The sequence below is a fragment of the Bombina bombina genome, chromosome 4, assembly GCF_027579735.1.
Source record: "Bombina bombina isolate aBomBom1 chromosome 4, aBomBom1.pri, whole genome shotgun sequence".
In the NCBI taxonomy this organism is placed as follows: Eukaryota; Metazoa; Chordata; class Amphibia; order Anura; family Bombinatoridae; genus Bombina; species Bombina bombina.
The window spans coordinates 605,010,530-605,027,632 of record NC_069502.1 but is presented as its reverse complement, the minus strand read 5'-3'; positions in this window follow the sequence as shown (position 1 = coordinate 605,027,632).

The following is a 17,103-nucleotide window of genomic DNA, read 5'->3' as shown; positions in this document are numbered from 1 at the left end:
CTCGTTAGCACCGCACCCCTCCTAACGCAAAGCTCGTAATCTAGGTGTCAGTGTTTTTTATATTTTGTAACTTAGTGTTTTTTATTTTGTGTAACTTAGTTGTTATTTCTTTGTAGCTTAGTAATTTTTTATAGTAGATTTAGATAACTTGAGTAGGGTTAGGTTTTTAAATATGTAATATAGTTAATTTAATTGTTAGTTTAATGTAATTTTAGTATAATAGTTAGGGTAGGTTAATTAATATTTTAATATAGTTTAATGTAATTTTAGTATAGTAGTTAGGGTAGGTTAATTAATATTTTAATATAGTTTAATTTAATTCTAAAGGTAAGTTTAAATTTATTATAAGATAGGGATGTTGTAATTTTAATGTAAAGTTAGCGGGTTGTTAGGTTTAGGGGTTAATAGCTTAATTTTCATTAATGGCGATGTGGGGGGGCTGGTGGTTTAGGGGTTAATAGGTTTAGTTAATGGTAGTGATGTGGGAGGCCAGGGGTTTAGGGGTTAATACATATATTTAGTTGCAGCGGGGTCCGGGAATGGCGGAATAACGGTTAATAACTTTATTAGAGTTGCGGTGGGCTCTGGGAGCGGCGGGATAGGGATTAATACATTTATTTAGGTGGCGGCGGGGTCCGGGAGCGGCGGGATAGGGGTTAATAACTTTATTTAGTGGCGGCGATGTCGGGTGGCAGATTAGGGGTGTTTAGACTCGGGCTTATGTTAGCGTGTTAGGTGTAAACGTCATTTTTATTCTACCATAGAAATCAATGGGATATCTAGCAGCATCGAACATAAGCTTTTGCTGCTTTCAGACTCCCATTGATTCCTATGGCATTCGCGGCCTCCAGGGTGGGGGATTGAAAACCAAGTACGCTGGGCCGGAATAGTGGCAAGCGTACCTGTTAGAAATTTGATAACTTGCAAAAGTTGTCAGATAGTAGCGAATTTGTATTTGGAACATCTGTAATGACGTAAGCATCGATCTTTGTCAGATTGAGACCGGCGGATCGTATGTTACGTCACAAATTTCAACTTTTGCCGGTCTGTAGGCTTTGATAAATGGGTCGAATCAGGCTCGCCACAATTACGCTGCGGAATTCCAGCGAATTTGTGGTTATCGGCTTGATAAATAGCCCTCATAGAAACAACATGAAACCCAATTGTTTTCCTTCATGATTCAGATAGAGCATACAATAAAAAAAGTTTCCAATTTACTTATAGTATCAAATTTGCTTTGTTCTCATGGTATTCTTTGTTGAAGAGATATGTAGAAAAACACTGCTGCCATTTAATTATCTTGCAAATATACAACATTGTTAAAAATATTCTTGCAAAATAGCTGCAATATAGTGTTCAAGACATGAGCACACTCCTAAGCCTACCTATCTGCTTTTTGAAAAAAGGATACCAAGAAAACAAAGTAAATTTGATGACAGAAGTAAATTGGAAACTTTTTTTTAGATTGTATGCTATGTTCAGTCTGAATCATGAGGTTTACATCCTTTTAAATGAAATTATTGAGCCTCACAATTATGATGGGTCCCAGGCAGGTATTTCACTTGGTTAGAGGTCACCATAGCTCAGGCTGCTGTAAATAGGTTGTAATTGTTCTGTATTATTTTGAAAAAGTACTTGTGTAGATATAATTTATTGCAATTAACATACTTGACATTCATTTGTGTACTGAATGTTTTTAGCAGGTATTAATAGCACAGTTTATAAACAGATGAGCAGCACTATAAATATTCCTATAATAGCACTTAGTAATGGGAGACTCCCATGTAATTACTTCTGTTTGCCCATACATGTGTTTATTTTTTTTATTTTGTTAGGTTTTAACTTTCTATAGATGTGACAGTTCATGACAGTTAACAAAATTTTTTTTTAATACTTTAGAGACATAAAAGTATCTATCAAAATGAAGCAGCTTTAAAATAATATTGCTTTAAATCATCATTAAATTTATTACTTTATTGAAAATGTTGGTGTTTCATAGTCAGCTGTATAATGGCTGAGTAATGATTATTATTATTATCGGTTATTTGTAGAGTGCCAACAGATTCTGCAGCTCTATGATTGCAGCCATTGCATGACTTGCACAGGATAGCATGCTTTGAAGGTGAACGGAAAGCACGTGAGGCGCGATCCGATATACAGCGTAGTTTTCGGCGCAAGCGGGGAAACCTGCGCCACCTGTAATTTCACCTCGCACATTGGGGTATTACATATACCCCGCTGGCAGTTCCTAAAGTGCCGTAAGTTGGATAAACTAGCGATGTCCAGAAATAAGCGTAAGTACAAATTTCTGGAGTCGCCAGTGACTTATGGCACTTTAGAAACTGCCGACGCCTAAGAAAACTAACTAAAATTTTAAGTCTGCCGTAACGGTCTAACACGCCTCCCAAAAATAAGCCCGACACGTATACCCCTATATCCGCAATCCCCCCTCTCACTCCTAATAATAAATGTATTAACCCCTAGACCGACAACCCCCCACAACGCAATAAGCCTAATTATTAACCCCTAAACCACCATAGCCCACACCGCAATAAACCTATTCTTTTATTAACCCCTAAACTGCCATAGCCCACATAGCCTATTAAATCTATTAACCCCTAATCTGCCACAGCCAACGTCGCCGCCACCCTACCATGAGCCGTCTTCCCCTAGCCACAAGTGGTCATCCGATCCGGCCAGAAGTCTTCATCCGATGGGGCAGAAGAGGACATCCAGACCGGCAGAAGTCTTCATCCTATCCAGGCAGAAGAGGACATCCGGACCGGCAGAAGGCTTCATCCAAGCGGCATCTTCTATCTTCATCCATCCGACGAGGACCGGCTCCATCTTGAAGACATCCGGTGTGGAGCATCCTTCCAGCACGACGGACTGACGACGAATGACGGTTCCTTTAAATGACGTCATCCAAGATGGTGTCCCTTGAATTCCGATTGGCTTATAGGATTCTATCAGCCAATCGGAATTAAGGTAGGAAAAATCCGATTGGCTGATTTATTCAGCCAATCGGATTGAACTTCAATCCGATTGGCTGATTGGATCAGCCAATAGAATGCGAGGTCAATTCTATTGGCTGATCCAATCAGCCAATCGGTTTGAAGTTCAATCCGATTGGCTGATTAAATCAGCCAATCAGATTTTTCCTACCTTAATTCCGTCAAATATATATATGATTGGAACAGCCAATAGAATGTGAGCCCAATCCTATTGGCTGATTGGATCAGCCAATAGGATTGAACTTCGATCCTATTGGCTGATTGCATCAGCCAATAGGATTTTTTGTACATTAATTCCGATTGGCTGATAGAATTCTATCAGCCAATCGGAATCTAAGGGACGCCATCTTGGATGACGTCACTTAAAGGTACCTTCATTCTGTTTTTGTGGTCGGATGAAGAGGATGCTCCACGTCGGATGTCTTGAAGATGGACCCGCTCCGCGCCGGATGGATGAAGATAGAAGATGCCGTCTGGATGAAGACTTCTGCCCGTCTGGAGGACCACTTCTGCCCGGCTTGGATGAAGACTTCTGCCCGTGCCACTTCGCCCAGCTTGGATGAAAACGTCTCCCGGTAAGTCGATCTTCAGGGGGTTAGTGTTAGGTTTTTTTAAGGGTGTATTGGGTGGGTTTTATTTTTTAGATTAGGGTTTGGGCGGCAAAAGAGCTAACTGCCCTTTTAAGGGCAATGCCCATCCAAATGCCCTTTTCAGGCCAATGGGGAACTTAGGTTTTTTTAGCTAGTATTTTATTTGTGGGGTTGGTTGTGTGGGTGGTGCTTTTTACTGTTGGGGGGGTTGTTTGTATTTTTTTTTTACAGGTAGGGTTTTTCTTTATTTTGGGGGGCTTTTTTTAATAGGGCTATTAGATTAGGTGTAATTAGTTTAAATTTCTGTAATTTGTTTATTATTTTCTGTAATTTAGTGTTTTTTTTTTGTACTTTAGCTAATTTAATTTAATTTATTTAATTGTATTTAATGTAGGGAATTTATTTAATTGCAGTGTAGTGTTAAGTGTTAGTTTAACTTAGGTTAGGTTTTATTTTACAGGTAAATTTGTATTTATTTTAGCTAGGTAGTTAATAACTATTTAATAACTATTCTACCTAGTTAAAATAAATACAAACTTGCCTGTAAAATAAAAATAAATCCTAAGATGGCTACAATGTAACTATTAGTTATATTGTAGCTATCTTAGGGTTTATTTTACAGGTAAGTATTTAGTTTTAAATAGGAATAATTTATTTAATAATAGGAATATTTATTTAGATTTATTTAAATTATATATAAGGTGGTGTTAGGTTTAGGGTTAGACTTAGGTTTAGGGGTTAATAACTTTAATATAGTGGCAGCGACATTGGGGGCAGCAGATTAGGGGTTAATAAATGTAGGTAGGTGGCGGCGATGTTAGGGACGGCAGATTAGAGGTTAATCATATTTAACTAATGTTTGCGAGGCGGAGTGTGGCGGTTTAGGGGTTAATATGTTTATTATAGTGGCGGCGCAATTGGGGGCGGCAGATTAGGGGTTAATAAGTGTAGGTAGGTGGCGGCGACATTGGGGGCAGCAGATTAGGGTTTAATAAATATAATGTAGGTGTCGGCGATGTTGGGGTCAGCAGATTAGGGGCTCATAAGTATAATGTAGGTGGCGGCGGTGTCCAGAGCGGCAGATTAGGGGTTAATAATATAATGTAGGTGTCAGTGATGTTGGGGTCAGCAGATTAGGGGCTCATAAGTATAATGTAGGTGGTGGCGGTGTCTGGAGCGGCAGATTAGGGGTTAATAATTATAATGCAGGTGTCGGCGATGTCGGGGTGGCAGATTAGGGGTTAATAAGTGTAAGATTAGGGGTGTTTAGACTTGGGGTTCATGTTAGGGTGTTAGGTGTAGACATAAATTTTATTTCCCCATAGGAATCAATGGGGCTGCATTAAGGAGCTTTATGCTGCTTTTTTGCCAGTGTTAGACTTTTTTTCAGCCGGCTCTCCCCGTTGATTCCTATGGGGAAATCCCGCACGAGCATGTACAACCAGCTCACCGCTGACTTAAGCAACACTGGTATTGGAGTGCGGTAAGGAGCAAAAGTTTGCTCAATGCTCACTTCTACTCTTTTAACGACGGGTTTCTGAAAACTCGTAATACCAGCGCTGCAGTTAAGTGAGCGGTGAGACAAACTGCTCGTTAGCACCGCATAGCCTCTAACGCAAAACTCGTAATCTAGGTGCATGTTTGTGTATATTATGCAAAGTAATATTACATTACTGCTGCCTTATAGTTTTGTCCCTAAACCCAGAACAAGAAGGCTAGAAAGATGCAGCCAATCACATTCTATATCACCAGGGCCATTATGTTCTATAGGATGCATGCTCCTATCTGTAAAAATCATTATTAAGAAGGAATGAAACACTATGTGATACTGATGTTATGCCCTATGATATACAGGCTAAATATAAAGGTTGTTTAAGAGGAATCTAGAGAAGCCTGAATATCTAACTATAAATATGTTTTTATGTGTAAGAAATGTGTGATTCCTGAACAATAACTGAGAGTGAGGTTGCAAATGAAGCAGCAGATTATTTCGTGACAGAAAAAACAGCAATGGATACTATAAAGGAATTTGCGACAACAAAGAGTTTGTGATTTTAGAGCAGCGCATGAATTAGGTGTAGCAAGTGTATTGTTTAGTCTCCCCGGCCCACACACACTTCAAAAGCAAATGAAAACAATTCAATTATTGCAATGTTCTGCTCGCGAAAACAAGCTGTTCACTGTAAAGGATGTTCAGCACATACACAGATTGAAAACACATTTCAGGACAGACTTCTTGAAAGAATATTTTTGTGCCCAAGGCATCAGTTCTAAATATAAAGGTTTTGTTATTGGTGTATTTTATACACCATCTTCACATGTTGCTAGCAGAGATGTGCATAATAACACGTACTGTTAGATTAACTGTATAAATCATTTGTATGCTTTCAAGCATGGGTCTTTATTCTCATTTGTATTGTCAATGTAAAAAAGCACCCGCACTATTAGATATGGGTTAAAAATGTAATTAAAGAGACATTACAATCAAAATGGTAAAAGCTCTGACTGAAGCAGTGATAACATTTCTTAAAAGCATTTTTATTGAAATTGAAAGGTACTAGTTTGCACTAGTTCCTCTAATCTTTATTGTGAAGCGTGACATATTGTCATCCTTCATAATGTTCATAGATTGTGAAAGACAATATGTCAGATTTTGAATTGCAACCAGAAACAGGTCCATTTTCTGGTTTAGGAGTCCCACCTCTACTGAAAGAGGACACAGTGATCTCCTAACAGAACTATAGGCAGATACAACAAAATCAGGATGGTCCCGTGATTCTTATCACCTCTTACCTTAAAAATATACCTCAAGGCCCCTCATTTGAAGGAGGCAAAGTCCTGCCGTTCACATAAGAGGCTACATGTCCTTAATGTTGTCACATTACCATCATATTAACACCTAGCAGCCTCATTTAGTATAGTTGGCATCAGGGATCTTGTTTCTTTGAGCTAATTGCAGGCACCCAAATAAGTAGACTTCCTGTAAATAGAGTAGAGGTGACTGTAATTACATGACATTTTCAAAATGGGTAAAGTCATCCCTCTATGAAATCAGAATTGTATTTAGTTTTATAATGTAGTTAGTTTTTTTAATTTATTTCTGCTTATTTGTTGGCCTCAAATGCAAGATGGTGCAAAGTGACAAAAAAATGATTAATATTGTCTTCTAATTTTTAATGAATAGTTTTTTAAAAAAAAAATACAGCTGTATAATCCAAACTGTGGTGTTTTTGGAAGGTGAACTGATACTAAACATGGAAAAATAAAATGTTTGAAATATTTAGTAAATAATAACTTCCATGCTGTTGTTTACCATGATGCTATAGAAAATGACATAAAAAAGTATTTCATATGGTGGGGCTTTCCCCTATATGGGTATTTTCTAAAAGTATGTGTTTTGTGTGTTTTTTCTCACAAAGTACTGAAATTACTCCTTTAATATGATGAGTGCCAGCAACTTACAAAGGCTTTAGCATAGATGTGTGAATTGGCTTTAATGTACCTCCATAGTAAATCAACCCAAAATGTGGTGTGACTATAGTTTACAGAGGCCATAATAGTGATAAAAAATGCATACTCTGATTCCTTAGCATATGTAATTTAAACATTAGCGACCCTGAAACTCTGTGTTTGACTACCACAAAGGGTTAAACACACAGTTAAACTAATGTTTGTACTGCTCCCTAAAACTGCAGCAGTTTTCTCTCAGGGTCAGCAGCATTTATATTTCACTAGAATGACTATTGGCTACTTAGAACAGTGCCTTCAAAATCCCTGAAAGTTCCACACTGACTGGTTAAACTCTGCCTAATGCCATATTTACCGCCACTGTACACTTTAAAGGACCTCTCTACTACATTTAGTTTTAAAGGCCTATTCATCACACAGACTATTTTTATGTGGCATATATAAAAAGGAAAAATATGTGTTCTTCCCGTAGCCTTCAATAGACTTTTGAATTGAAATGTAACTTTACTAGAGATCATACAAACACAAAAGTATTAAAGAAAAACCAAGAATTCCCTTCAGGTTTGTTCACAGAATAGATTATAATAATGGGATATTAGACAGTGGATTTTCATAATTGGAAGTATTATTTTAATACTATTATTAATATGGTTATTATCATTTACTGACAACGCAGCAATGAGCTTTACACATATTTGAAAGGTCTAGTGTGGTTATACACAAGCCTTTAGACACAACATAATTAAATGGAACAACTAGAGGCCACTGCCCTTGATAGAATAGAACTAAAAAGATACATAATTGTTTATTACTATTCTTGTATAATGACAAGGGAGGGGGTGGCATCTACATTGCATTATTTTTGCTTGCACTCCAGTAACTCGTCCCTGCTGACTGGTTGAGGATTTTGCAGTGATTTTCGTGCCCCAAGATTTCTGCTCTAACAAGCACTTTCTAACAACACTTAGGGCTAGATTTATTAAAGCTGAGGCGTACAGGGGCGCAGGTATTCAGCATTGCACACGAGCGCAATTTTGCACTCGCGTGCAATCCCACCTCCTGCCCGAGCACAGCCAATCACGCGCGGGCAGGAGCTGTCAATCTCCTCGGTCTGACTAGACCTAGGAGATTTAATTTCGCCACATTAGAGGTGGCGAAGAGGCTATGGAAGTGGCGGTCTGGTGACCGCTGCTTGATAAATGACGGCAAGCAAGTTCTTGTGAGAACTTGCAGCCGTAGGGGCTTGATAAATCTAGCCCCTAGTAGTATATTATCAATATATCCCACACAAAGCAAATGATAGCTATGATAATAATCTGCTGTGAGATAGCAGAGCATAGTATTTGATACAGAATACTGTTGGCTGTTTGTTACAAGCACTTGTAAGGATTGCCTGACTGTCTATCCCACCAAGCATTGGTTAATATGATTTTATTTAGTGTTTGCAATTTGACAGGACAGCGGTTTAGAGGTTAATAGCTTTATTTAGTGTTGGCGATGTGGGTGGATGGTGGTTTATAGGTTAATAGGTTTAGGTAGTGTTGGCGATGTGGGGGGATGGCATTTTAGAGGTTAATAGGTTTAGTTAATGTTGGCGATGTGGGGGGACGGCGGTTTAGAGGTTAATAGGTTTTTATTTAGTGTTGGCGATGTGGGGGGACGGCAGATTAGATCATTTTGTTTTGGCATATTCCTTACGTTAAGTGAAATTTTTTTTTAGGTTTGTTTAGCTGGCGATGTGGGGGAGGTGGCAGTTTAGAGGTTAATACGTTTATTTTGTGTTGGCGATGAGGGGGACGGCGGTTTAGAGGTTAATATGATTTTATTTCATGTTAGCGATGTGGGGGGACGGTGGTTTAGGGGTTATTAGTTTTATTTAGGGAGTCGCGATGGGGGGATGGTGGTTTAGGGGTTAACATGTGTATTTACTGTTGGCGGTTTAGAGTTTAATAGGTTTATTTAGTGTTGGCGATGTGGGGGGGACAGCGGTTTAGAGGTTAATATGATTTTATTTAGTGTTGGCAATGTGGGTGGACGGCGGTTTGGAGGTTAATAGGTTTAGTTAGTGTTGGCGATGTGGAGGGATGGCAGTTTGGAGGTTAATAGGTTTAGTTAGTGTTGGCGATGTGGGGGGACGGCGGTTTAGAGGTTAATAGTTTTTTATTAAGTGTTGGCAATGTGGGGGGACAGCAGATTAGATTAGAAATTTGTTTCGGCATATTCCTTATGTTAAGTTAAATTGTTTTTCGGTTCCATTCGTTATTTCGGATCCATTCTTTATTCATATTCATTATTCTATTCTAAAGTTTAGAATAGAATAATGAATATGAATAAAGAATGGATCCAAAATAACAAATGGATCCAAAATAACAAATGGATCCGAATAACTAATTTGCCAAAAACAAAATTATTTATTTAACTAATAAAAACATAATGAAACAAAACAAAAAATTTCACAGTGCACGTCTGGTATTTATTACCAGTATTACCATGATATTAGGGGAGGTCCTCTGATCTACTAGAGTTACCCTCACTTATAAATGTGTCCATTCTCACAGCAATAAACATAATTGAACACTGGGATTACCCCCTTACATCCCAACCACTGATATAACCACAGCCTCCCAAACTGAGAGAAAAGGATTCTTAGATTTTAAGATCTCTAGGAAGCAGATCCCTATATTGTTGTCTATGTTTATTCTGTCTTGTTCTTATAGTATGCAACCTTTATATAAGACTGTGGAATCTGATGGCATTTTACAAGCAAACATATTTATAATCTCAGTGTCCTGCTTCCAATACAGATTACATCTAAGTGGTGTTTCTAGGATAAAATGCAACTTAAAAAAAAAAAAACGGAAATATAAATATGCTATTTTATTCATAACTTTTCTGATAAAAATTAAGCCAGGGGCATTAGAAATCCAGGATGTTATCTTTTCTCCATTCCCATTTTACTAAGCTACTTTGGAATGGACAATAACACTTCTGAGAAAATCTTATGTCTTATATGAACCTCAAAAGTCCAGCTTCACGACAATTCTCCCTATGAACCGCAACCATGAACCGCAATATTTATACAGTGCCACTATAGTAGCTTATTTTTTGCACTCCAATATATATATATATATATATATAGATCCGTATCAAGAAGGGCACTTTCAGGATTTGTAAATTCAAATACAATAACTTTATTCGTACATCAACAAAGAAGGGTCGACGTTTCGGCTCCTATCCGAGCCTTCATCAGGACATATTAAATCTTCAAACAGCTGTTCAGCCAAACTCCCAGAGTGGAAAAAACATGTGAACCAATAGCAATATTTATACAGTGCCACTAGTAGCTTATTTTTTGCACTCCAATATATATATATATATATATATATGTGCAGCAATATACATTATTAATACGGTTCTTTATATATTATTTTTGCGGCATGTTGAGACCTTTTTTTTCTAACATTGCTTCTACATCTAGTATAGAATAGATTTTTAAAACTGTTCTCGACAGTAGTTATAGAGAACATTAGTGCACGCATTTGCAGGATAAATGTCAGTTCGCTATGGGAGAAAAGAAATTATAAATTTGTAACTAGTCATAATATAGGAAATACAAGTAAAACAATCTAATTTAACCTTTTTGGGCACACCTGTACAAGAATTGTATAGTCATTTTTGAATGATAAATAGGGGCATTTATTTGTGTGCACATTTTTAGGCGAAAATATAGGAGAATAGCAATGATAAATCTTGCCCTCAATATGAGTTGTTTCACATAGCCCTCATTTTCTTTAAAAAGAAAAAGCCTTTGTTAGTATCTGCAACTGAAATATGAATTTCACAAAGATACATACAAAGATGGATGTCAAAAAAGGGCCAAAATATATGATGCAAAATGACTGCAAACTCTCATGATTATTGTAAAGCTCAATTTAGTAATGACCATTTCTGTTGTGCTTCTATAGAATAACATAACAGCCAAGCCATAACATTTTTAAACAAATAAACATTCTTTTTACTACAGTTATTTATCAAAAGCCAAATTTGCCTTGTTTTAAGGAGCCTATCTGATCTTTAGTCCACAGACAACAAGGCTAGCTGTGGTTATAATGTTAGTATAGAGTGCACCGTTATGCAGGTTTTATCAGTTAAAGACATATAACTGGGTGCTTTTCAAGTTCTGGGAATTAGAAATTGCTCATTTTTCAGAGCTAAATTACATGAAAAGGAGGAAAAATAAATAATGAAACTTTATTAAAAAAATATTGCATGCAAAAGTTATAAGGGCGCAAAGATATGAGGTTTTAGGTGTTAGAAAAAAAAGACAGGCAAATGGTTTTAACATTGAGATACATACTTATACATGTCTAAATATGTATATGTATATATATATATATATATACATATATATATATATATATATGTATTTGTCTATATATGTACACATATGTATTTATCAGTATATATGTATTTACAGACATATATACACATATAAACACATAAATACATATGTACACATATATAGACATATATATAAGTGCATTAGAGCCCTTTGCAGATATTTCACATTCCAATGTTCTGCACATAGCAGAATATGTCCTAAGTATTTTTAAATAGTTATTCCTATATATATCTGTATATATCTATAACGGCTACATATAATCATATAAATATATAGGTATAGATATATATTGTACCACAAAACCATCAGATATATGTGGAAATATTTATTTATGTGAAGGTTTGCGCAAGAGTAGGGTGTTAGATTTTTTTCCACTTTTTTTTCTTGGCTTTTTGGCTTTTTGTGCTTATTTGGTTAGCGCATGAGGGAAAACAGTTTAGTTTCAACTCATAATAGGAACGCAACCCGACGAGCGCAAAAAGCTTATTTCTAGCGCAATTAACACTCGAGCGGGAGTGTTAATTAGAGTTCCACTTGTAATCTAGCCCTTTATATTCAAATCTCAAGGTGTTTTCTGTCCCTTTATTGTAAAGTAAAAATGATTAAAAACAAGCTGAATGTTCTATCAAAATATACTGTGTCTAGTTCTTCAGTGCTAGACATAATATTATTAATGAAGAGTTACACAGTGATTACAAACGCAAACATCTGAGACATGAAATCAATCTCCCTGTCTCTGTGTTCTGTTAGTAGAGAATAAGTTACTAGGTCCAATACTAATGCTTATTATGAAAAAATCTTATGAAAATAAAGTTTTTACAATTAGCAACTAAAGCTTTTGTCCTAAGATTTTTGTGTTTCTTTACCACAATTTTTCAGACTTTTTTTTTTTTTTAGATATTAAAAATAAATACATAAAAGCATGAATAAAGGCTGTTGAACTTGAGGTGTTTTACGTACACTAATCTTATAATAAATACCCTTTTTATGCACACTAAACACATAATTACAAGACATTTTTTTTGCCTTGCTATAGAATAACATCTAAACATTTTTTTTAAACCAAACTAACATCACATTTGTTTTCAATAGTCAAACTCCATCCTCCACGCCTGCCTTATTTAGAAGATAATCTTAGGTGGCTTTTCCAGTTTTAAAAATTAGAGAAATTTTAAGAGCTAAATTACATGAAGGGGGGGGGGGGTTATATATAAAGTTATTTTACTATGCATAACTAAACAATTTATATTAAGACCTCAAGCTGTCTATCTTTTAGGGCAAGGCTCTTAAAAAATAGCTACTAAAGCAGAGCTAGTAGCTGCAATAAGTATGTTTTATGGCATTACCCGTATTTATTTAGAATGTTTTTCCATTTCTATGGGATTTTTTTTTCTGTTAACAAATTTGAACATGAAGTTTAAATTTGGTCTTCAAATAATGTTACTTAAATGTATAGTTTGAAACCTTTAGACTTTATTGAAAAGGTGTAAAACTTAAAATATAACATTTGGATTTTATTAATATGACATAATCACTTTTCAAGTGTTAGTTTCAATCGTACTATAATTGTTATCAACTGCAGATTTGTACAAGAATATTAGCATTTTGTACGGGGTGTGTTCATTGTTGCTTTATGTGAGGAAAGACCGTCTTTATCTCGTGTCTAATGTCTTATCAGCTTATGGTCTGCAACGTTTAACAAAACAATTGCACCTAGAGACTACTATAGGCTTTGTTTGTGGTAAACCAAATTACTTTCAAATCCAGCAGAAGTCCAACCAGAGTATTTTTCCCTATTTTATTTTTCTTTTGTAAAATTATCATTCAACACCGCTTGTTTTGTATTAAAATTGTGCTCTTTTTCCACCCTTTCTAGAGAGGTTATAAAGCAAATTATGTAATCTAGGTTTTTGCTTTAGGTAATTTGCAGCATTTTGAAAAAAAAAAACATAGGTTACACAATTTTATTTTGTTTTCCTCTTCTTTAGGGAGTGTGGGAAGAAAACAACTTTTACACAAAAACATAAAGGTGTTGAATATCCTTTTAATTTTTATCATACAACAAAGTGTTATAAGTTTAAAGCAGAAATACAGCAGCAGAATTCTGATATTACAACAAACAGTAGAATGAATAACAATTTTGGAAACTATAAGTCACCATTTCAAAAATGTTTGGAAATTATAGAATCCATTTATAAGAGCCTACTCAATAAATGCTGAAATGGCATATTGTATACAGCTGTCCACTGGTCTTGGTATTGTGGGACATATATATATATATATATATATATATATATACACACAGTATCCCACAAAAGTGAGTACACCCCTGACATTTTTGTAAATATTGTATTATATCTTTTCATGTGGCAACACTGAAGAAATGACACTTTGCTACAATGTAAAGTAGTGAGTATACAGCCTGTATAACAGTGTAAATTTGCTGTCCCCTCAAAATAACTCAACACACAGCCATTAATGTCTAAACCGTTGGCAACAAAAGTGGAAATGTCGGGGGCGTGTCCGGGCTAGGGCCTAAGATGGCTGCTAAATTGGGAGCTCCTTAAAGAGTAATTACAATCCGCCTTGTAATTGGGGTATTATGCATCCATCCAGGCAGAAACTGATCTTCATGAAGGAGAGAACACTTTGCTGAACTGGATTATACTTATATTTAGAAAAAAGAAGTCTCCCAAACCGGACCGCAGGGATTTCTTGGCGGCCTACAGGGAAGTAAAACCCAGCACCCCCCCCCGGGACGCCGGGGTAAGCAGAGTAAATATTGTACCTCTGCATTCATCTACTACTTTAATCTAACCTGCACTCAGATTTGTAAAATGGGAGAGATTGCTGCCATCATCAGAGACCTGCTCTTGGATTTTGAATACAGGATGTGCTGCAGATTAGACAGCCTTGCGTCCCACATGGAGCAAGTACATGACGAGATCATGGTGCCTAAGCCTGAGGCGGCGAAGATGATGGAACCTAACAACCAAGGAGTAATTCCGCGATCTACTTTAGCCCAGCTTACTGCAGGAGGAGTGCTGCTGTGCCCACAGCTGATGGCCTGCGTGGGATCCTTACCTAGTATTCCAGTCCCGGCCCTGGAGGAGGCGGCCGGCCCTCCGGACGGGGACTCTAAATTTGCTAGCGCTCACGATGAGATCCGCAGGGAGGCAGCTGCAGGGCACTTAGATACGGAGGCCATGGATTGGAGAGAGGGGACCTCTCAGTACAAAGATCATTTCCGGCGATGGCGGAGCTTGCCCGCATTTTTCTGTTTCCAGCTGGGTCTAGCGGAGGAGCGCCGACTTACCCACGGCTCACAGACCATTGTACAGTTCAATCCCCTGACCGGTCCAGCTTGTCTGGGGCGAGTGCAGCACAGAGTTTCTGGAGAGAATATGCACTTTGAGGTGATTACCTTCACGAAGGGACTGGGACTATGCAGATCCTTCAGGGACGGTGTTGCTTAGTGGAGGAGGCCTGCCATCTCAGTTGTCGGGCCAAGTGACGGACACACACCTAAGCATATTGCCGACACTAAGTACTCATTTCCAGCTCATGGTTTGGCCTGCCTTTCTCATGAGCGCTTATCTGTACTTTGGCTTGCACACATGATTTATCACTTTTTACATCTAGGCCTTGTTTTCTTGTGCATGCTCCTATTATGTGTTCAACTCATGAGATATGTGCCTGACTATGACAAAAAAGTTTTCTTTACCACCGGGACACCCTGTATTAATTAATTGTAGTGACCTGCCTGTCTAGACAACTAGGGCTGCTACGCTATCCTCACTTTGCATGACACTTGTGAGAGGTTTTTAGTATAGATAGTGAGTTGGGTCCTTGCAAGAAAGCTGGGAAAACCCCATTACAGGTTATTCTGATGCGCAACAGGTTTGTTATGAATGTGAGTTTAGATTGTATAAATATAACTACTACCATTGGCATGTCCTGTTTAAATAGCTTGCCTTATAGCTCATGACACCTGACATTCATTATGGTATGCCTTGTAAGAGGTTGTGTTTAATAATTATGCAACCATAAGGCATCCCAGTTACCTTTCTTAGATATGAAATATATGTTGTAGTTCAACCCTAATACTCTGTAGCTTATTGGGCTAGCTTTAATGAGTCTTGTTTGCAAATCAATTTCATGCATATTATACTTCCCAATGATCTACCCTATAGTTTTGCTATCATATAGAATTAGAAATATATCCAGACGCACTAGCAGCATTAGTTTAGCAGTTGGTCTCAATGCTTGGTTATAATTATTTAGGCATACACGGGTCCCTTTGTTCCCTTGGAGGCTACAGGGGATAGAGCTCCCTGCCTGATAGTTTTTTTTTTCTCTCTCGGTTATAACATGTATTACTCTTTGATATTCTTACCTCACCGTTAATAGACCCTGTCATATATTATTTTGTACTCTATAAGGGTGTTTTTACTTACTGATCTATATAAGTATTGCTACTCCCCCTATTTGCGAAGTGCCTAGGGGTTATGTAATCATAAGCTCACCATAGTTCCTTCTCCCAGATATGTAGTGCGTGTCACAATTTAACTCAAATATATTGAGGTTTCCTGTGTGAGCCTTAAGATTATCTCTCTATAGCCCTAAAACAGGTGCTCATAGTACATTTGAGTCTGAAAGCTGCATTTTGTCATAATTGTAGTACTTATGCCGACTGTATATATTTGTATTCCAAACTCACAGTTGTGCTTCAACCACTTCAAACACAGACCTTATTATTAGGCATCCGCATGTCGGCTTATTAGTTGCAGCTATTACTAGGTTAAGACCAAGTTACCCTTTCCCCCAAACTTCGCCCCTCATTTGTTTTTGACATATGTGGTCCGTGAGTGACCACCACTTTTCATTTGGGGTGCTCCTTATTTCTATTTTGCTTAAAAAATTTTAGGGGAGTTCTTTATCATATATAAAAAAAAAAAGAGGTTTATTATGGGGTTTGCACTTTTAATTTTAAATATTTGTTTATTGAAATATATGAGGCATTGCATTTCACAAGGTTTGTTAGGTTAGGTATGGTATGCCTTCATTATATAGAGCTTGGTTCATCTCATTTTATAGAAGCTTGGTACATCTCATTATATAGAAGCTTGATACTTCTTCATGAATATTAGGTAACAGTGGGTATTTATGCATAGATCTGTGTGAATATGTTGTTCTGGACTGTACGCCGATAAACTACCATGTATGTACACCCTTATGACCTTTCGGTCTGTTATGTCAGATGAACATCAATACAGTGCAAACTATATGTCATGCTTATTTGTAAACCTCAATAAAAATTATATAAAAAAAAAAAAGTGGAAATATCCAAATTGGGCTCAATTAGCCATTTTCCCTCCCCGGTGTCATGTGACTCGTTAGTGTTACAAGGTCTCAGGGGTGAATGGGGAGCAGGTGTGTTAAATTTTGTGTTATCGCTCTCACACTCTCTCATACTGGTCACTGGAAGTTCAACATGGCATCTAATGGCAAAGCACTCTCTGAGGATCTGAAAAAAATAATAATTGTTGCTCTACATAAAGATGGCCGAGGCTATAAGAAGATTGCCAAGACCCTGAAACTGAGCTGCAGCGCGGTGGGCAAGACCATA